Genomic DNA, 23,863 nt, shown 5'->3' on the forward strand with positions numbered 1-23,863 from the left:
AGAAATATCTTTATCCAGGAGGGCCCACTTGAAGATGTTCTCTCTTATATATCCTGTATTCACATACCTCCTAACAGAGTATCAGACACATGGAAGGCATTCACTAGATGTTATTGAATGATAGTAACATTTAAGTCCTCAATTTCAATTTTTCAATTGACTTTGTAAAAAATATCAATTTTTACGCTAATATTTTATTCACAAGCATCAGAGAGTAGTAGTATCTTGGGCATGGTCATTATGTTGCAGGATTTAATATAAATGTTACCAGGCTTTCAGAAATAGCTCATACTACCAATCTCAGAAGAGACTACTCCATAAACCCAAATACCAGTTTGGACCAATACAATGAGTACTGTAACAGACAGTAAACCGGATCATCCAAATACACTAATTAATTTATTATTTTCTATATGCAGAGAGGACAAATTACAAGGTAAGCTGCTTGTTAGATATGGAATCAGAGCCATGGTTTTTGATAGGTAGGAACACTGTCATAGCTGTCATCAGAAAGCTAAGAGCATGCCATATCCATCTCCACTATAGGTTTATGTTTGCAGAATGGTTGATAATTTTGTCTGTGGACAATTTAAGACACATTAACAGATTTCTATTCTTTGAACTCTACTTTTTTGTTGTTGTTCTCATGCTGATTGTTCTGTTATTTCATATGCTGTTTATTCAGAGTGAGAAAAATCAAATGATTATGCTATAGCTTTATAAGTGCAAAAATAACTATACTAGCCAGCTTGTGATTGATATCTAAGATTAAAATGTGGTTAGTCCTGAGATAATTACACTTAATAGAGCATACACTCTGGCAAACTATTGTCTGTCTTGTTCACATTGAATCTTTAGCACCTTACAAAAGTCCTGGCACACAATAGGTTCTCAATAAATATTTGTTGAAGAAATGAATGAAAGGGTAAGTTACTATTACAAATGCCTGACCTCATTCTGGGGTATTTTTCCCTACTTTTCTACTAACTAACTTTTTGGAGATCTTTTTCTGTACATAATATGAGCAAGAACAAAATATTTATGTGCACATATCATGAACTATGTATTCCATTCCTTTGCAAGGCAGATGCAGTTCTTGCCCATCAGAAAATTTTAACCTTAAAGTGTATAATTCATTGGTCTTTTTAGTATATTTTTTAAACTATGCAACCATCTCCACTGTCTAATTCCAGAATATTGTTATCACCCTGTAAAGAAACTTCATGCCCGTTAGCAGTCACTCCTCATAGACCTCTTCCCCTGGATTTTTGTAATCACTAATCTACTTTATGCATCTATGAATTTGCCTATTCTGGGAATTTCCTATAAATAGAATCATAAATATGTAGTTTGTGAACTTGAGAAGAACATGTATTCTGTTGTTGTTGGGTGCATATTCTATCTATCTCTGTTAGGTCTACTTGGTTTATAGTGTCATTCAAGTCTTCTATTCCCTTGTTCACCTTATGTCTAGTTGTTCTGTTCATTATCAAAAGTGAGATATTGAAGTTTCAAACCATTTTTGTTGATTATCTATTTCTCCTTTCAATTCTGTGAATTTTTCCTGTATGTATTTTAAGTCTCTGTTTTTAGATACATATATGTTTATAATTGCTATGTCTTCAAGATGGGTTAAGCCTTTTATCATTCTCTGCCTTTATTTATGCTGTTCTTTTTTCCAGGAATGTCTGGAATATATTTTTATCTCTACCTTACTGAAATTTTACCCATCTTTTCCAAGATACATCTTAAATGCTATCTATTCTGAAGTAATTCTCAGTTTTTCGGCTAGTTCTGATCACTCCTACTTTTCTATATCTACATCTCCGTTGTGGAATTTGTGCTCTTGTCTTTTTATCCCTGATTAAAAGGACTTTTATCTTTATTCCCCATTTCATGCCTATGGTAAGCATTTAATAAATATTTCTAACATCAAAAAAGAATTAGCATTGTTTTGGATGATCCTAGAAGATTGGTATAGGACAATGGGTAGAAGTTAAAAGGAAGTGTATTTTATTTTCATGTTAGAAAAAATTAATAATTAAAAAAATCAGAAAAAAACAGTTTGGGCAGGAAGATATTTTTTCCAGATAGTTAAGATAAAGACTGAAGGATAATTTTTAAGAAATGAAAATCTTTCTATTTAGATTTAAGGAATCTTATTTTTTTTCCCCTTGTAGAGAAATCTCAATCCTTGGGTGTAGGAATGGCAGATGTTTTAATGATAGCAAATCATTCTTAAATGCATCTAAAATATAACCTATAGATCTCTCTTTATCTTTCGTGACTCTTGATTTTATCCTGTCTCCAAGATTAAAACAGCGAATCATGGTACATACCTTGGTTTGACAAGTTGAGAGTGTTTTGGAATCTTCTTGCTTATCCTTCTATAATTCCTTGCCAACTGTAACATTGTGATGAGGCAGGAGGTAGAGAAAGCTGTTGAGTGAGGAAGGAGAAAGAAGTATCACACATCCCTCTTGGATTTCTGAACCATGTTTTGATTTCACTAGCAAAATTACATTCTTTCAGAAGTCATTTGAAAGAAGTGGACTCAGTGATGTAGGTGGATCCTCTGGTTTAGCCCCCTGCACAAGAAGCCCTCCATGGGAGAATTGGCAGCCAAGCTTCTCCTATTTGGAATCCAATTGCCAAACACACACACACACACACACACACACACACACACAGAGAGAGAGAGAGAGAGAGAGAGAGAGAGAGAGAGAGAGTAAATGCTAAGAAGATTATCTTCAAATTAGATGATATACCTGAAATATTCCACAGGCTTATATCTCCATAGCCATGAGACATTTATCTGCGCATTATTTTGCTTAGTTATGCTTTCAAAATCATTATAATATATCTAGGCTCATATGAGCTTGTGGTAATAGTTTTGTACTTCTCAGCAGCAAGAAGGTAATTTTTTTTTATTACACCTAGTAGTTCTTAGCCTTGACTGAACATTAAATCCACCAGGGGAGCTTTAAAAGTTATTGAAAGCTGCTCCATCCCTTAGAGATTTTGGTTTCGTTTTTTTTTTCTGTATTACAACACAGGTGTTGGGATTTTCAAAAGTTCTCTTGGATGATACCAATATGAAGGCAACAAAGGATGTGAGATAACCATCTAGAACAGTGGTTCTCAAAGACTGGTCCCTGGACCAGCAATATCAGTATCACCTGGAAACTTGTTAGAAATGAAAATTCTCAGGCTCACTCTAGACCTACTGAATCAGAAACTCTGGGGGTGGGACCCAGCAATGTGTGTTTTAAAAAGCTCCCCTTTAAAAAGGGGATTTTGATGCACTCTAAAGTTTGATAACCACTGGTCTAGAATGAAGAGACCTCTTCTTAACTCATTTTAAGAACATTCTTTTGAAAAAAAAATAAGTGGGAATCTGACCAATTCAGTGTGTGTGTGTTAAGGAAGTAGAGTCCACTTAATAGATTGGTGTATAGTAATATAAATGTCTAATTTTAATATAGTGGCTGCCCTATCCACCCTTTTCACAAGTATGATGATTGATAAATCCAAGTTATATATAGTCCAGCAGATTTGTACCATGTAGATGGTTAATTTGGCTAATGTATAACACATCACACACACAAATAAATGCCCAACAATGGGTTGTCCTCAAAAATAGGCTACAATTTAAAATGTCACCCTGTGCCAAGACTGTATGTTCAATACTACAAAAGGTATTGGAGAGCCCCAGGAGCACTATTCTGTGTGGGCCCGATGAATGGGAAGCTGTGTCATATCTTAGTGTCTGTGACTGTTGTACGTGTGCATACAAGTAACCTGGAGTTCTTGTTAATCTGTAGATTCTGATTTAGCAGGTGACCTGTATGCACATTAAAGTTTGAGAGCACTGAGTTAAAGATTATTTTGTGTAACAATCTCTATTTTCTTCTTCTTGGACTACAGGAGTGGGGCATGCTTCTAATAAACCAAGCTGCCTGTATTCCTCTCCGTTCTGACATTTCCAATAGAAGCAATACGGCCACTAGGATGGGAAGTCAGCAGGAACAGCTGACCAGGAAAGGAAGTTTAGGTTGAACAAAGGTTTGGTTCATTTTTATAGCCCCTAGAGGAAGAACAATACTGTACAGAAGCTGTTAATGATGGGCTGGATTCGAAGGCAGTAATCTGTGCCAAAATCCAAATGTGTTTTTACTCTAAACTTCCCTCCAGATGTCTAGTTACTACAGAATTTTCAGCTAGTAAGAACCCCACAGAAATGGCTGGTCACTAAAATATATTGAAATATCAAATACATCCATATTAACCTTATTTTCAATTTCTTCTAATGTTTTAATAATTCCATTAACTTCCATTAGGCAGCAAATTATTTGGTGCTGATTGAAAATGTCTAGTTGACCTTGATGGAGAGATTTTAGTGGAGATTATGCTCCGTTTAACAGCTCACACAGGTAACTATGGCAACTCTCCATTTCAGTTATGAACATGTCATACAAATCCTAAGTGAAAACAGCTTCAGCCTATCAGTTCTCTTTAATAAATAATCCTACAGTAGTGGACCATTCAATCCAGAGAAAAGATTTTCCTTTAACTGAGCAATAACTGAAATGGCACCACGCAGAGAGAGCTATGGTCTTAACATACTAGTCAACCTGTTAGCATGAATTCTTTGTGTGCTGTTTAACAAATCACCCATCCACTTTAAATAAATAAAGAGAAACCACATGTAACTGCCCAGGTAATTTTGCCCATTAATGCTCTACACCTTTCAGGGTGCACTTCACAGAAGGTTTCAAGAAACAGTGGGTGTGATTTCCCTAATTTACAGATGGAGACACTGAGTCAGCAAGAGATTAGGAAGCTGTGTGTTCTGTGGTGGCCTGTAGGAACCATGCCTGAAATGACTGCCCTGGCTATGCTGCTTAAGCCTTTTTGTCCTACCCACCATCTGCTGCCCCACGCCCATATCCACATGCAATGCACTCAGTGGCTCCCCACTGCCTATAGTATATGTCCACATAGCATTTAAGATATGATCTGCCCTCTGCCTACCTCATCTCATGCTATAGGAACCACACAGCCTATAATCCAGTCTCACTGATCCTCAAATATGCCCAGCACTTTATTGCTTCATGACTTTTCTTGTGCCCATCCTTCACCCTGAACTGCTCTTAATCTTGTCTCTCATGTTGGAATCCTTCAGGCTCAGCTCAGATGAACCTCTACTGGGAAGTTCTCCCTGATCACCCTAATCAGAATCAGGTGCTTCCCCTGGACTCCAGGGACATTGGTTTATGACCTTATAGTAGCACTGTGAGTTGATGCATATCACAGTGAAATCACAAGCTCCTAAAGGGTGAGAACCACATCTGTATTGTGCTGTTTACTGCTATATCCTCAGGGCCCAGCACATGGGAAGTGCTCAACAATATTTGTTAAATGAGTGAATATATTTTGGGTTATATTGTATTCCAGCCAATCTGAAATGTTCATCTTCCTTTCCACTTTCAAAGTGCTTCCCAGTGTCCAAGGCCCAACTCAAGCACAATATACCACCTGAAGCCTTCTTTAATTTTCAAAGTCTAAAAAAAACTCCGCCATCTGAACCCTGATGCAGTACATTCCTTCTCTACTATTCCTCTAGCTGCTGTCATTTCCTCTTACAAAATCTTACACTTCTGTTTCTATATAGTTTACCTTTTCAACTAAACTCTTAGTTCTGGGACATCAGCAGCAATGCCCCCACCATAACATCATGCACACCATAAATGCTTACTGCATAGTCATGGCTCATGAGTCAGCATATCAACAGAATTATACTATCAGAAGATGTCTCATGAAATGCTCTAGCAAAGTCTGAGTTACTGCTCTGCATATGAATTAGAAGTCTCTGTGGGCCAAGGACCACCATGAGCCTCTTTCCCACTCCAATCCTACCCATTGGTGCAGTTAAAACTAGCAACTGTGTCCTTTGCTTCCCAGCAGGTAAGTGTCCCTTAAAAAATGCTTTGATCCCTTATTTTTTTCGTCAGCCTCACGGCCACTCACATATTATTGCTGGGTGAAACATAGCACCAAAAAAGAAGCCTTTCTGGACTATGACAAGAAAAGGGAAGAGGAGATGATTAAGGGCCTCATTTCATGCTTCTGTCACTGGAGGACCTTTACTCACTGCCTTTCACTTCACCATTAGTAACATGTCAAGGGCTGCTGGGGTCATAATACTGAATGTTCATGACTCGGAGAATAGGCAGATAGCATTAATGCACTTAGGATTTCATCATGTCCATCACTGTGGAACCTGCATCTTCCTTCCCCACCTGCAGCTCAGATGCTAGAGAGACTGGGTACACAGATGTCAGGGCCTCTTTTGTAAACTTGACATTCATCTAGCTGGGGTCAGAGCCTTCCTCCAGCAGCAGCCACCCATCATGTTAAGTAAAGATGTCATCTCACGCCTCTCCTGCACCTTCCCCTAACAACTCCCAGGAGGCTGAGACTCGCAGATGGGTCCAAGTACTTTTGCACCATTTCTCCACAGTGTGACTCAGGGACCTTATAGCCTACAGGTCACTCTGCACAAGGCGAAATGATTCTGCTTGAATAACCATGAACAGTCCCTGTCCAGTGTCTGTCTCTTCTCCTCTCTATTTGCTTCCCTGCCTCCACCCCTAGGAATCTGTATAAATAATGAACTTTTCAGATCATTCAAGGGCAACTCATTAACCCCCTTAGGAAAAACCAGCAATGTCATATCTTCCTAAGTGGTGGCTTAATGGTCACAAATAGATAATGCTTTATCAAGAGGCAATAATACAATAATAAAATGGGACTCATGTGATATGTAAAGGGGCCAATTTAGAGGACAGGCACTAATTAATGTGGTCATCAACCATTCTTACCAGTAGATGACATAGGACGAAACAGAGAGGCAAAAAGCCCAGGACTGAGAATATATTGAGAAAGTTGCATGCGAGCTTAATACGTAAGCAGCTTCTTTTAGCAAACTATGGAAGGTTTAGAATTTCCTTCCTGGTTCCACACTGACCCCTCTAAGTATTTATGTGACCTGTGACCCTCCTTCCTTCCCTCTCATGCCCTTTCACTAAGTGTATGCACACATGTGCATGTGCAGTCTCTCTCTCTCTCTCTCTCTCTCTCTCTCTCTCTCTCTCTCTCTCACACACACACACACACACACGCATACACACGCATACAAGTTTGACTTTAAATAGACAAAACATGATAATTGATGATGATAAGAAGAAGCTCTGGTGTCTATAAAATTTTATCCTTTTGAGTGTATTTTCCCATGGATTAGCTCAGTAAATAAACAACTCAGCCATGTTTGTTAGGTTAAGTAGGTGTTGCGATTGATATTTTACCTATGAGGAACCTGGGGTTGACTTGCTACAAGATAATAATAAAGCCAGGATTGGACTGTCTTTCCATTCTCCTTCTTAGGTGGTTCTCTTACCATACCCCACTGGAATCAAACCATAAAGCACGGTGTGTCCTAATTACTGGCCTACACACCACTCCTCCCAACCTAGCTGTGAGTGCTCAAGGCAGAAACAGGTCTTATTCATGCCTGTCTCCCAGTTCGTAACATAGTGCCTAACACAGGAATACTGTGTATGGAAGGGAGGGAGGGAGGATAAATCCCTTCTGGAACACTGGCAGAAGCAGAACCTCCAGGGGCGAGGGAGGGACAATAGCCCACAGAATTGCAACAGTTATTTCTGCCATGACACCTCCTGAGGTTACTCCTAATCCCTGCCTGTGAAGCCCATGCCATTCTCCCTCCCTTCCACATCTTTGCACACTGTTCCTCAGCTTAGATAAGCCTCTTGTTCATAAAGGCTGTATTGGCTCTTGCTTCCCTTATTTGCCACCCTACCACCTGGTAATTCCAGAGAAAACCCTGAGGAACTGTTACAAACCTTACTATAGAGCACGTTCTAAAAATATCACCCTGTCTGAATTCAATCTTCCCTCTACAGGACAGAAACCCCCTAGCATAACTAGGTTCACTACATAGACCAGATGCATGTGGACTATTAAATATGTCAGGGGCAAATGGTAGCTTGCCAGCTTGTTTATTCAGCAAGCATTATTGAGCTCTTACTAGGTGACAGACAATGTGTGAGGTGCTGAGTAAATTGTGAAAAACCAGACAAGCTCCCTGACCTGGAGGAGTTCCGTCAAGTTCAGAGACAGGCAGATGTATGATTACTAGAAAAAGAGACTTTATATCTCTCTCAAGCACACCTCCTGATGGCATCCTTTGGAGATCTCGTGGTTCATGCCTTCAAAAGGCTGCTCAGGAGCTGGCCACAACTGCAGTTACTGGTGTGGAGGGGTGGGAATTGAGAGAAGAAATGCTTCAGCAGTGGGGCAGTAAGAGATCATGAGAGAGATAGAAATGGGCATCTCATCATCTTGGACCTCGAATCTTTCTCCGTTGTCCTGTGCAGAAATGTTTCCAAGAGTAGATGGCTGGACCCTCAGCATTGAAGTGTTTTAAATGGATGGATTCAGCCAGCCCCTGGGTCAGCTCAGGTCCCTGAAATGGAATGACATCATTCAGAAATTCCTGCTCATCACGCCCATCAGGCAAGTGGGTATTAGACCTGCTGTTCCAGTACCAACACCATAAAGGACATTCACTATGTATAATGCAGGTTTGCAGCTTGTGTTTCCTCTGCTGGCCATGATTGTGGCTCACATTTCACTTACACGGGGCTTTCTGAGAACGAGACCGGGCATGTAAAGAATGGGATAATTGATCTTTTCCCTCTAGGCTGGAATCTGTGGTTGCATTCCCTCTAAACCACACAGAATTCCGATTTGCTGCCTTGGATTTTACAGGGTCCTCTGTGAGAAATAAAAACCTACAGGTGTGATGGTTTACTGCAGCCTCGGAGATAGAATTTCTTAGGACTGAATTGCTTATGTTTTCTTTGGAAGGAAAAAAAAAAACAAACTTATACACACAGAGACCAGCCTGAAAGATTTTCTTTTGTCCAGCCTCTGTTTCTTATGCACCTCCTTCCTTTGTCTGGTTTTCTTTCCCTCCCTTTACGACTGCTCCCACAGAACCCATATACAGTAGGACACTCAAGTACACTTAAGGACTTTCTGCAGCTCCAGGGAAGAGCAAAAGAGTTTTGAGCAACACCCTAGGAAAAAGACATAGGTTTTCTTCCCCTTTAGTAGGGAATCATGTTGTAGAAATTTAGAGACATTATCTCTAAGGCAGGAGGCCAAGCATGTCTGTATCTAGATGTCTGAAGAAATGTCAGGTTGATCTTTGCTGTCAGTCAAGGCAGTAGTTTACACACACAGGTCAGTGTACAGGCCATTTAAAATCATTGAAGACAGGAATATGGAATGGACACAAAGTTAAGGGTACTTTGGTTTCCCATTTCTTCCTTTGCTATCTTCTCTCCCCTGTTCTCTACATTCCAAAAAGAGTGTATCACTGTGGTGATGTGAAGGCCACCAGGGCACTAACCCATTAGTGACAACAATTATATGATAATGCTGATGAGTTCATTGTGATTAGTAACAGTTGAGAAGCTGAAATTTTGATTTGAAGTAAGGCAAAAAAATAATACGATACCTCTTTGGACCAGGTTTATTGAGGGTTTATTCACACTGTACCAAAGTACTTCTCTGTTAAATGCTTTTTGCCATTAGCTTATAATATATGGTGGGCAAATCAAAGTCTTTCCTTCCTGTTAATAGGGAATCGCATCTACATGTGTTAATGGCCTCTCCACAGCAGGCAGTTCAATTCATAATTGAGCAGGTATTGAATGTCTCCTATATGTCAATGCAAACACACTGTATTGAATATTCCTGATGTCCCTGGCAGTCTGCTTATTTCGGACCAAGATCTGAAACTACTGGGGCTCTCTTCTGTTTTCAATGGAAATAATTCTCTCATGATCTTGAGAGCCTTCTCCAGTGAGAGGAACTGGGTTTTCTTCAAGGCTAGTGTAGGATCCTGCTTGAAACAGACAGCTGCAGGAAGCTTTCTTGCTCTCTCTTTGCAGAAATCGGCCTAAGACCTGGATCAGCATCCAAACTTCCCTTCACTCCCTCCTGACTCTGGCCACCTTCAGATTAGTACTTATTCATTCCTTATGAATCTGGCTGCCTCCCGGGAGACTTCTCTTTGCACCATGTTCCCATCTCATAGATTCAAAATCACAGCACTTGCCCTAGAATTACTGAGTGGAGTGAGACACTCTCCCTTAAGCAATTTGGAGGCAAGCACTAAGTAAACATGGGGATCTCTGTAATTTGCTTAACTTTGTTCTTCAGTTTTTTTCCTTCAGTCTCTGAGGACCCTGATCGTCTAGGTCAGTGGTTTCCAAACATCACTGATCATCATATCATCCGAGGATCCTTTAAAAAATACAGATTCTTGGTCCCTACTTGACTGAGATTCTAATTCAGAAGGTTAGAGAGAGGAGGGGAATGAGGGCAAAGACAAAGAAGAGAAAGCAGCTGAAAATTGCTCACCTGGGCATCTTGCTCCACAGCCTAAAATAAACGTGATTTATTTTTTATTATTCATACAAAGAGTTAATGATATAATTATCCAAAAGCAATTAGAGGCAGGGTGGAAACAAAGTGCTTAAGGTGCTGGGAGACAGGCTTATTGAAGAGAAGAATGAAGGAGTAAAGTGTCGCCATAGTGTGATCTACTGAGATGTGGGCTTCTGGCTTCAACCTGAGCGTGTGGGGAAGATCTCTGCTGAGGCCTTCAGCGACTCCCCAAAGAAGCAGGTGCACAGAAATTACTCCTGGCCCTTCAGGTCTACGGTGGACATTGAGCCACAAGCTCAGCCTCCATGGCTCTGCTCAACTATTACATCCTCATAGCTTGAGGGTATGACTCTTCTGACAAAGATGTGTTGATCATTTACTATTTTCTAGATGCTATTGTGAGACTTAGGGACTCAGTGGTGGGCAAATTTCAAGTCTTTGTCCTCTCATGGAACTTGCATTCTGGTGAAAAGAGAGATACAACTAATATTCAATAAATAAAGTAATTACAAATTATAATAAGTGATTTGAAGAAAACAAACAAGACACTGTGATAGAGAAGAGGGTATATGGGGAGGAAAAAAAGGAGTAATTAGAGAAATATGGTAGCACCAAGAAATAGAGAACCAAGTGGTAGATAGAGCCTGGCTTACCTGGGTTCTAGACATAGCTCTGATAACTGGGGACTACGTGAGAATTTGAGCAAGTTATTAAACCATGTCTGTGTTAGTTTTCTATTGGTGCTGTAACAACTTGCCACAAACCTGGTGGCTTTAAAGTAACACAAATGTATTACATTACAGTTCTGGAGGTCAGAAGTCCAAAATGAGTTTTACTGAGCTAAAATCAATGTTAGCAGGGGTGCATTCTTTCTGGAGGCTCTAGGGGAGAATCTGTTCGCTGGTCTTTTCCAGCTTTCAAGAGGCTGCCTTCATTTCTTGGCTCATGGCTCATTGCCATCTTCAAAGCCAGCAGTATAGCATCTTCAAGTCTCACTCTGACTCTCCTGCCTCCCACTTTCACTTGTAGGGACCCTTGATAATCCAAGATAACAACTTTACGATCCTTAACTAAATCATACCTGCACAGTCTCTTTTGCCATGTAAGGTAACATTCACTGATCCAAGGGATTAGGATGTGAATGTCTGGGGCGGGGCGGGCGGGGGGGCATGCATTATTCTCTCTACCACCCTGTTGCACCTGTCTTTCTTTCTCTTTATAATGGGAACACTATTACTTTCTTGATTCACCCCACAGGGTTATTGTGAGAATCAAATATGATAATGTGCATAAAAATGTTTTTACAAGTTGCAGCGGTTGACAGAGTTATAAGGAGTTTCATAATTCTTTTAGTATGGAGAAACTATGGGAGGGTTCAGAGAAAAAGCAAAAGCATAGAATGAAACAATGAAAAAACGTACTGAAAAGAAAGATTAAGGAGGAGGTTATGTTTAGCTTGGAGGAAACAAATCAAAGAAGTAACTTTTTTGTTGTCTTTGATTAGGTAGAAATATTTTGACAAGGGTGTTTAGTAGACACACTCATGTCTACTAAAGAGCAAGCAATGGCAGGACGTTTTCCTGCATCACTTCTTGACTCATTCTGTTCCTTTCCACCCTTCAATACCTAAACCAGACCCATAAGATTGTTCCTAACTTCATTATTGTGAGCCCATATTTCCAAATTGTTTTCTTTTAAATTTTTACATGTCTTTCTCGGTTCAACAAACATTTATTGAAAAATTACTATATGCTGGGCACTGTGCTAAGCTCTGGAAATTTAAAGATGAAAAAGACTTGTAGCTTAGCAAAAAGCCTGTAGCTTAGCATGTTCTCCTAAAGTCCTATCACTCATTGCCCTGATTTAAGTTACTGTGTGTACATTCTTGACTCTTCTACTAGATGAAGAAAATGAGCATGGGGAATCATATTTAACTCAACTTTGCATCTGCTGTATAACACAGGCCCAGTGTCTTACAACTTACGTTTAACCGAAGTTGGTTGAATTAAGCAGAATGACAGGTTCTTAGCCTTCAAATTATTTCTTGCCAAAATGAGGGAGGTTATGAAAGTTCTTTGATCTGTATATATTTAAGAAGAGAATAGAAGTCTCTCTGCAATGGTTTGGAGTCCTCTGACAAAAGGTAGGGTCCTGGACCAAATTATTTCTTAAGTCCTTTTCAGACTTCTTATTATAACTCCTATTGTTCCTTGATTGCCGAGTTAATTCATTGTTAAATGCAATTTTTAAGTATTGGGCTGTGGTGGACTTTCAGCAGATTACAGACCATCTTTGTTCTAAGACTCTTCTAGTCTAATCTAAGTGGAGGATGATGTATTGTCAATGTAGTGATGGGGTAGATGTTTATGATTTGCACATTTCATTCTGGTGCAGTAGTCCATACCTCCTCAGCACAAGGGCTTGTTGAGAATGCTTCTGCAGTATGACGGGTACTAGGTACCTGCCAAGGAGTCCAAGGCCGAGTCGCTTTGTGAAGGTAATTTAGTTCTGGAAATGTGCAAGGCTAGTCTTGTGTCCATGCCTTATGGACTTTCATATTTTTTTTATTTCCTTTCTCCCCACGTTTGCTGTAGGTTCACCTCCCTTGGAATGCTCTCCTCTTACAACTTGGCTTATCTAAATTCCCTCTATCTATACTTGTCCTTGTTTAGTCCTATGAATAGAGGATGGGCTTTAACCTTCTGGGGCCAATCCAGTTCATTCAGATACCTGAATTAATGGCTGTCAATTCAATTCATCATTTATTATTAGTACTCATTAACAGCCTGCTAACATCTTTACCTTTGTTCTTTTTTAAAAAATTCTACTTAGCTCGTTTGGTTATTATTTTAATGTGCTCTGTATTTTATTTGTCTGTATTTCTCTTATTGGCTACTCTAGTACCTTTCACTTAGTAGGCACTCGATATACCCATTATGGAGTGATTCCTTTGGTAAACTGAACATTGAAGTTCTCTTTGCAATATGTATGAATCAGCACCATGTTCTGCTGAAGGGAGAACATTCAAGCTAGAGGAATCATTTGTTTAGTAAAAGTACTTTGCAAACCTGTTTTATTTTTCCATCTTCTTCCTCCCAACCTGCAGAGATTCTGAGAGTTCAGTTCCACATGTCCTAGTGGCTGAACACCAGAAAGCTTAGCAGTTGAGCACAAAACCTGTCTCTAAATTACACCACACAAGCCAGGACCTCCCACTTGCCATGTTGTCAGACTAGGGTAGAATGCAGAAAAGGTACATTGTGCTACGGGCTGATTCTGTTTGGGTCCCACTGCAACACAGGGGAGGCCATGTGAATCAGAATCCTCAGAGTCACAATATGGCCCTTCTGCAATGTTGGTTAGAATATCTGAGTAGTCTCTATGCCATCTCTCGTTTGTCATCCCCAGAGGGAAAAAGATATAGTACCTTGAGTCCCCTTTAGGAACCCACTCAGTGGAAAAGGACACGTACAAATGTTAGTATACAGTTAGAGTCTGACTAGCAATAAAAAGCGTGTACAATTTAGGCAGAAGTGCATTACTCACACTTACAGCAGTGTAAAAGGAGACAAAAAAAGCACTGCCCTGCCTCCAGCTGAGAAAGATGTGTTCTTTGCAGGAGCTTGGTGCCTCTCTGCTATCTGTGTTGCTATATTAGAATCCCAGTGGGTACCTAGCTTCCTGGCCTCAGACTTGTCAGGGTAGGAAAGAAAGTTTACCAGCTTTTAGGAGACTCTCTTAGCCCTAGGATCTGACTTGTGTGGTTGTGCTGAGATAGCTCTTCAGGTTCATCAAAACTGGTTTCTACCGGGCCCAAATAGACACTAAGACTCAGGATCAGAGCATTCCTGATCCATTCCTCCTCTCAGTGCCCTGAGGTGAGACCCTGGTACTGGAAAGCTTGAGAGTGCCCTCCTCTCATTTAGAAATCTGCTCCGATACACGGCCTCAAGGCAGTCTTTCCTGAACATCAATCCTCTGTTCCCTTATTCTGCTTTATGTTTCTTCAGAGCATTTATCACTTCCTGAAATTTTATGTTTATTCATCCATTGTCAGTCTCTCTCCCACTAGACTGCAGTGACTACTTGAAGGTAGAGACTAGCTTGTCTGCTTTTTCATAAGAAAATCTCACATGAGTAGGACAGAGCCTACTACACAGGTACTTAATGTTTGTCAAATGGTTGTACTGACCAAACCCTGCAGGAGGTAACAGGTAAGGCATATACTGGCCAATTTAATTAATTTAATCTCTGAGCCAAGGTTACTTGGAGAACGAATGTGGTGAAAAACAAATCCACTTCACACTACCAAACATTTAACATGCTTCCCCCCACCTTGCCACCTCTTCTCTCTGCATGAAATTCTCAGTTGTGACCTATGCCAGCCTTCAAATCTGTGTGTCCTCTCCTGCCTCTGGTTTCCCCAGTTCAGCACCTCAGCAGAAACATGCCTCTGACCACCTGAGTTTCTAACGATGCTCCACATTCTCTGTTTCTGCTTCACTGGAGATCCTGACTGTTGTGTTTTTGATCCCAGCCAGCTCCCCCATTCGCCCTCCACTCTCCCGGCTCCTGTTTACTTCTTTGCCTGTTGGGATCAGAACTATTGGCTGTGCTCCACATTCCAGGTATACTTAATCCTCGCCATGGTAGCTCAGCAGGTGGGGCCTGAGCCCCTTCTGCTGACAAGGACACCTATGCAGGACCCCCAAATCTGCCATTTAACCAGCTCTCAGGAGAATCTAGGAAGGAGAGAAATAGTCAAAACTTTTCAGTATTTACAATTCCCTTTCATGGTGGAAGCCTCTCTGTTTGGTGAAACTTTAGATGCTACCTCTTTACTTCCAAAAATATTTCAGGCTTTCCCATCAACACAACCAACAATACACATCAGTAAGAGTCTAGGGAAGGTGTGAAGTGAATGAGATCAGAAGCTACAGAAACCAGAACACTGAGAGTGGGACTTGCAAAAGCAGAGATATTTGGAGTTGATTTGCATAAATTCATTTGAAACTGAGGTTCTGAGTGGGGAGGGAAGAGGGTGTGAGAAGAAACAGGAGTTGAGCAGATTAGCATCGAATGATGCCTCTAGGTGACAAAAGTTGAAATCTGATATCTCTACACTGATTCCTCACCAAGAATCTTGGTACATTTCTCAGTACGTAATATCTTTTGACCCATGGCAAAGTCTGAGGCATAAAATGGTGTTGATTTCCCTCAGAAGGCATGATTCCCTTATTATTTTTTCAAATCCTGCAACTCTGGAGATGGTATGCCAATTTTCTAGAGCAGAACTTCACCAAGTGTTTTTATTTTTAATTTTTCAGGACCAATTTTTTCTAACCACACCCTCTCTAAGTGACTCCAAATACTTCCTCCCCGTGAATAAATGAAGCATTGTATACTTACTTAGGCAACTGCCTTAGTATGCTTTCAATGGTTTCAAGGCCTCAGTAGAGCTAAAAAATGGATAGCACTATGCCCCCCATTAGGGAGCCTTAAAGATGGGGAGAAAGAAGAGTCTGTGTTCCCTAGGGGCCAAACACCCTGGATTTAAGCCTTTGTTTTCTCTTTTTCTATTGTTCTTAACCATTTCAAATGCAAACCCATAGAAGAACACGTTCTCTTTATTCAAACAACGAGGATGGGGAAACATTAGGAGCAGAGTAAAAGCTGTTCAGTGTGCTTGGATGACTCAGTCTAAAATAGTATTAGAGCTTGGCAGCAAACCTACTTCTGGGAAGCTGGTGGGAGACTAAAATAAAAGCTAAATTGAGGGGGTAAAACATTTATCAGGCTTAGGATTTTTACTTGATGTAATGAGATTCTCAATATAAAATTAGTTAATATGTCTGCCTAAGGGCATGCTCTGTATGAAAATACAGACACAAGTAACTAGCGGTCTAAAGTACAACAACGCAGGGCAGTGAAATTCCTCTCATATAAATTTTGGCACAATATGTTTCCTTTAGAACAGAATAATTAAATGTGAGTATCCCTTGCTTGTCATTAAGAAGGAGGAAAGAAAAAACTACAAAGTGGCTTTTTTTCTTTTAAATACTTTTCTATTGTGTTCTATTTTCCTCCTCTTCTTCCTCCTCATTTATCTTCTAGAAAAACCATGCCTCGTTTTTGCACTGCAAAATGCAAACTGGATTCAGATTGTTCATCAAAGATGAGGCCAAACATATTTCCGCATTCCTATTGCTGTCTGATTTTCCATGACTCAAGTACAGCGTGGGCCCACAGTGCAGAGGGCAGAACTTTTGCTTAGCCGACAAACCCACAGAGGGAAATTGCAGCATTTCTTCTCAGCAGTTGACCCAGTGGCTTTCCCACTTTCTCTCTTGCATCCCTTTTTCTGTTTCTTTCCATTATGCCAACTATGTTCCTAATATCACAAAAAGGGATGAGTCAGTCAAGCCTTGGGAATGTATGGCCAGTTATTCTTTCAAATTAATAAGATTATGGAAGGAAGGGCCAGCTGATGCATAATTATCAGACACATGATCATGGAAGGTGAAGTTGGGGCAAAAGTGGAAGGTCAGAGGCCTCCACTCCTGCCTAGGGAGTAGAATCAGAAAGGAAGGCAGCATGTAAGAACAGTTTTCTTTTGGTTCCTATAGCCCGTTAGCCCTTCATAGACTGTAATGATCTCAGCACAAATACTAGTGGTGACATTTAAGGTATGTCAAGGAGCATACCCAACAGCTCAGGCTTTTTAGCCCAGCTGCCCCCTGCGTGGTAGAGGGGTGTATACATATGTTCTTGGGCAGAATGCTCACTCCAGCGCCATAGAGTAGCAGGCCCAAGGCCACTGTCTTGAGATGGACACTGTTCCGGTCATGATGCACACCACGCAACATGGTGCTGAGTTCTGAGCAGAAACCTGTGCTTCAGGCTCTCTTCGGGAATGGTATGAGCCCCATTTTCCCTTTACTGCCTCCTTCAAAGCCCTGTGAAGGCTGATATGTATAGAGCACCCCATCCAATGGAAGTATCCATCAGTGCTCCAGTTTCCATTTTATAAAATTGTTTATCTTTACCGTTTACTTAATCTTATCCAACTGATATGCTGATGTTTCTCTCTGGTCTACCATGTGGCACAGAGATCTGCTTGTTTAACAAGGAGCATTTATAAGTACTCAATCAAGTAAGGGCCCTGTGATAGGTGGTTGTTACTATAGCAACTTTTCTTAAAGAAAAAAAAAAACTAACCTTGGGAATGGACACATAAGAAATCAAGAAATTAAATTTTCCCCCTCAGAGCAGAATGTAGCTGGAATGCTCAAGTCTCTCTCAACCCCATGAAAAGATTTGTGTGAACCATTTCCATGCTTTGGATTGGGCCTAACAAGCTGTGGGCTCTGAATTCCCAGAATAATGTTTTAGCATGAAAATCAAACACTTCTATTCTTTTCCAAAGCATTTCTTTAATTATGGAGGAGATGGCCAACATGTGGGACAGTGTCACTGTCAAGCACTTAGAGGTTATGCATTTGCAGCATCTTACTTAAAAACCTCACATTCACATCTTTTAATGTGTTCCACCAATAAAGATGTGCTATTTCCTTTTCAGAGCTGTGGTCTTAGCAACCTGATGTCAGCTTTTTCAGCTCTCACAGCAGGGAAATTCAGGTGAATTCCAAACTGTGATTAGAAAGATCTGAGTGGAGTTAAAAGGAGTCAGACAATGGGAGGGAAGGACACTCAGACAGACACACGTGCGCACAGATGCTGCGTGCAAAGATAAATTGCATCTGCCTATGACCATGTTGGCGCTTTTCATAAAGCAGTGAATTTGCTAGGAATAGGTTAAGGTCAGTGGAAAAGAAAAAAAAAATCTCTCTTTCTACTGCCAAAAGTAGTAAAGAGGAAGAAAAAGGCACCTGTGACGCTAGATATCATGGAGGAAAAAAGAGTGTTACTCAATGATATTGAAAGTTTAAAAGTACGACGAGAAGCAAAAGCAAGAAATGAAATGATGTGTGCTTGCTAGGAAAGCACGGCTAACGGAGAATGGTCTGAACTGCTGCACAGATGGATCAAGCGTTCTTGAATTGTTCTCTCCCTTCCCCCGCCCCCCGATACCCACCTATTTTCTGACTTCTGATTCTATATTCTTTGATGGAGAAAATGATAGGCTTGATAATACAAGATGATAGACATCCAAAGATCAAACTTCATTAGATCCTTCTTATTCAGTAGCATGAAACTGTCTGGTCAAAAGCAATTCCCATATGTGACCTTAATTTAACAAGCGATTAGACCCAATCCTGATGCTTTGAAATATCTTTGGTTATCAAGATCAAGTAGGATATTATTTTAAGTAGGCTTTTAGTGTCCTTAGATTTTCCGAAAATCTATGCTACTAGAATTTGCACTGAAGCCATCCAGTGGCATCCACCTCTTTTTTAAGTCTCCTTTGGAGTAGTTGTTTTGTTCCCTAAACAGAATTTTCCCATATACCCATATTGATTTAGAAATAAAACTCAATGCTTTCTTAGTGATATCTGGGGCTGGCTTCCCTCATATCTTTTTTGCTTCAAGTGTGTACTGAAGTTCCTCTTGCATACAACCTATTTAACCACTCCAGAAGAAACAGGCAAACTCTATGCCTTTCACCTAGTATTTGAACAAAGAATTGCAACCTCTCTGCATCCCTGATTTGGATAGAGAAGAGGAGGAAAATATGAAAGTAAATGAATGATGTCGGGTGAAAGAATTAAGCAAGATGACAGAATCACCCATTCAAAATGTTTAACTGTATACCTACAAAATACAAAGTATTGTACTAGCTACAGTGTAGGATATAAAAAATGTCAAGGCAGGCTTCTACCCTATAACTCCCTCTAGCTGCTGTTCTCCCTCTCCCCTTTCTTCAGTCAAGCTTTTAGGAAGAATAAGATACCCACTTTGTTTCCCTTTTGTGACTTTCCATTCTGTCCTCAACACATGGCAATTTGGCATCTGCCCCCATCCACCATCAAATGCCAACTGCAATAGATACAGCTCTGTCTTGCCACATCTCTGCCGCATTCCATCAGTTTGCTCACTCCTCCTTGAAACTCTCTGCTTCTCTCCTTTATAACCTCTCAGTGGCTCATCACCTCCACTTTATTTATCTTCTCCTTCAATCTCGATGCTTCCCAGAGCTCCATTCCCATCACTGCTCTCTATTCAGACACTCACAACCACATTCGTTAATTCAACAAATGCTTATGTGCGTTTCTACCCACCCTACACAGACATCCCAAAGCGCTCTCCTGATCTATAAATCTGAATATCTAGCTAGCAAAGGGACATCTCCACTTACATGCCCTACAGACATCTCATATTCGACATGCCCAAGCTTGAACCCATCATTTGCCTCCCTGCCACCCCCCATTGAGAAACATGCACCTCTCCTTGCATTCCTTTTCTCAGCAAATGACCCTGTCATCTACCCTGTCACTTACCCAGAAATCTGGATTTGGTCCTAATTCCTCTCCTTCTATCACACTTCCCACATGGAATTAATCGCAAGCTTTGTTTGGTTTCAGGTTCCTAAGTTCTTTCCCATTGTCTCCATTTCCACTGCCACCACCTTAACTCAAGTTTGGTTCTTACTGTCTCTCACTGAGTGCTAAGAACTTCACACTGGTCTTCTGGCTTAAGATATTCTATCCCCAATGCACCCACAAATATTTGGTTGTTAGAGTTAAGTTTTTTAAATATGTTAGAAATTATGTCATTGCCCTGCTTGAAATCTGTTGATGCCTACCCATGGGCTTCATAATTAAGCCCTTGTTACTGTGCATGGTGTCTCAAAGCCAGACAGGGCATCTTCTGCATCTCGAGCCTCACCTCTTACCCACTTCCCTTAGGCCTGCCTAAGGCCCTGAGGGCCTACTTGTCATTATAGTGCTACCCCAGAATAACCCCCTAACATGAAATAGAAGTTTTCTCCAGTGAATACATTTTGTAAAGTGCATGGATATTCAGTCAGGCAAATCTGCCTCAATTACTGACTGGACAACCTTGGTCAAGTTGCTTAAGCTTTTGTGGCCTTATTTTTCTCATCTATAAAATAAAGTTTCTTATATCTACCTTTCAAGGTTGTTGTAATGATTTAATAATGATAATAACAGCTGGTATTCTTGGGAAGTTTCTATGTGTCAGGGACTGTTTTAAGCACTCTATGTGTATTCATTTCATCTTTGCATCAATTTTATAATTATTATGTATACAGGTATTTTACAGATGATAAAATCCAGGTACAGAAATTAGGTGATTTACAAAAGGTCATGTTGCTAGAAAGCAGCAAAACTAGGATTCAATGAAATAATATCTGGAAGTGCACTCTACTGAGTACTCAATTAATAAATGCTGTTTACTCTTCCTCTTTCCTGCTATATACTGAACACTCATCCAAGTCCTGTGGGAGATCCAGAAGACCAAATAAAAATAATAGCTGACTATTAAAGATAGGAAAAACCAAAGTGTTTTTCCTGCTCTCCCTTACCACAGAATACTTCTGGCACCAGATGTGTGTGGGCACACCAACCAAACAATGTTGCAGTGGACACCAACTGGATATCCTATAATTTAGCTCAAGTCTAACACTGTCTACCTGGAGATAGCACAGATAACACTTTCTACCTGGAATAACCTTAACAAGTTAAGGGCCCAGTCCCACAAGACTGCCCCCACTTTAGGTGCCAATTACAAGCCCTAGGTTGTGACCTGTGCTTCTGGCTGACTGACTATAAATTGGGGGTCCCATGACCCCTTTCTCATGCTTGATTAATTTGCTAGAGCAGCTTTCAGAGCTCAGGGAACTAGTTACATTTACTGGCTTATTATAAAGGGTATTACAAAGGATACAGATGAATAGCCAGATGGAAAAAATTTATAGAGTTTGGCATGTGGGAAGGAGCTTGATGCTTCCATTCTCTCTCTGGGGCATGCCATCTTATTAGCATACAAAAAGACACTTATCACTTTGGAGGGTTTTAGGAGCTCTGTGCCAGGAACCACCCTCCAGAACCTCCATGTGTTCAGCTATCCAGAATCCCTCTGAACCCTGTCCTTTTGGGATTTTATGAAGGCTTCATTAGGTAAAAGTGATTGATTAAATCATTGGCCATTGGTGATCAACTCAACCTTCAGCCCCTCTCCCCTTTCCAGAGGTTGTGGGGGTGAGACTGAAAGTTCCAACCCTCTAATCATATGGTTGGTTCCCCTGGCAGCCAGCTCTGGACATATCCAGGAATCCCCAGCCATCAGTCATCTCACTAGCATACAAAAAGATACTTATCACTTTGGAGTTCCAAGGGTTTTAGGAGCTATATGCCAGGAACCAGAGGCAAAAACCAAAATATATTTTCTTGTTATATCACAGTATCACATTGATTTTTATTATTTGCCACTTTTGAGATACAGATTTTATGAATTCAAATGACAGACTCATTTGAGCTCATTACAATCACTGAGTTGAAACTATTATCCGCATCATACAAATGAGGAAACTGAGGCTCAGAGAGATTAAGTAAACTTCCCAAAGTCTTATAGAGGACAGAGCAAGGACTTAAATTCAGGTTTCTGATGCCAAAGCTTGGGCTCTTCGCCGCTAAATACATTGCCTCAAAAGACATTAGAAAACACAAAACAGTGTTTATAATCTTGCTAGGAGGACTGGAAAAGGCATAATAACAGATATAAGCCAAAAACATTAAATATACCAGGGAAGCAAACCGTGAATAAAATGGCTGACAGAAACACAAGTAATAGAGCAGTGATCACAATTCATCTCTGAGAAGTGAGTTTTGAGCTGGGATTTGAGGCTAATGCAGATAATATCCTGGCCAAAGAGAAAGGCTCTCTGCAAGGTTGTAGTGGCATATATGGAGACATGACAAATGTAGAGAAGTGGTCATGGTTAAGGAAGCATTTTATCCTCTAGAAATCTAACTAGTGGATATAAGATATTAATCACAAGGTAGGAATGGCAAAGAAATGTATGTTTTGGGGTGAGGGCTAAAATCCCAGTGACATCAATTCTGCTGACATCTTGGATTAAAAGCAATTTAGAAGGTTGAAGTTGGTGAGCTTTCTCAGTTTAAATCTGTCCTGCATTGTGTCTAAAAGGCAAATGAAATAAACAGCAGCAATATTTTTGAGGATTAGGAGCTTCCTGAGTTAAGACTGTGCTTATAATGTTTTAAGCAGACCCAAGCAACACAGTAAACAGTTTTCTTTAAGGAATGGTGCAGAATGAACTCCTTTATGTGTCTGATTACCTCATAGCCATTCATAATGGGGCTGACAGTTCTTTCTCATCAGGGGGTGGTCAGTTAGCAGATACCCAAGGCCCAGGTTAGTATACTCTGCTCTCCCCCCCACTTTTTTTTAAGATGATGAATGTTGATTCATTATCAAACAAATTCACAGAAAAGAACTGTAATATATTCTTCTTTAAAGATAGGTTTCAAGAAGAACATAAGTGTGTTCTGGGAAGCAGTGGTTCTCACCATTTGGTGAAGGGCCCTCTTCCCAGCCTCCTGCTTTGAGAATTACCATTGAGTCACAATTTTGACTTGTGAAAAGTTTTCTTTTCCAATATAGGTGGGGTTTTGTTTTTTTTTTTCTCCCTCTTCAAAGAATATGGCCACACATGAAGAATCCAAATCTGTCAGGTGGAGAATTCATCTCAGTCACATAATTATTGGGCTGAGCAAGTTAGATCAAAGCAAGGGCAATGTATGGCTATAGGACATTGCTTCAAAGAGCAGTTGAACTGCAAACAAAATAAGGGCTTTATTGTCTCCATTTAATGTCATTTTAATAATCAAGAAACATTTTGCACACATGTATGGCAAATAGTGGGATTTTAATGACTGTTTGAAAAAGTCTGCATTCAAACCTTCATGGAAAGCAAAAGAAATTTTTCTGCTGTTGTAAATTCTCATTTTCGGGCATGAGAGGCTTAAATTGCCTGGAGTGTAGGTTTTGGTTTTGTTTTTGTCAATTATAACCGAATATCTTTGTAAATCTCTTCATGTTTCATAGAGCTAGTTAGGCAGTTACCCCATAGATGTGTCTTTGATGTGAAAATAAACATAGAGTGGAGTGATAACTGAGGTACTCTGTAAGAGAATATCAACCTATATGGTTCATAGTTACCCAGGCTAACATTAGAGCAGAGAAAACACACATCAACACTCTGTATTGAACCTAGATACAGTTGCTATAAGAAAAATATTTCTTCAAAAGTTTCAAAAGAATGATGACATCAATGCCAAGAACATCAAAGAAACCATTTGGTACTTTCAGGTACTTT

General features: G+C 40.3%; 1 protein-coding gene across 1 annotated transcript in view; it reads left to right on the forward strand.

Annotated features, from left to right (window-relative positions):
* The window catches only part of MAML2 (mastermind like transcriptional coactivator 2), a 325,642-nt gene that overhangs the window by 188,900 nt on the left and 112,879 nt on the right, over positions 1 to 23,863 (forward strand). The window lies entirely within an intron of this gene.

The sequence above is a fragment of the Cynocephalus volans genome, chromosome 4 (genome assembly GCF_027409185.1).
Source record: "Cynocephalus volans isolate mCynVol1 chromosome 4, mCynVol1.pri, whole genome shotgun sequence".
Classification (NCBI taxonomy): Eukaryota; Metazoa; Chordata; class Mammalia; order Dermoptera; family Cynocephalidae; genus Cynocephalus; species Cynocephalus volans.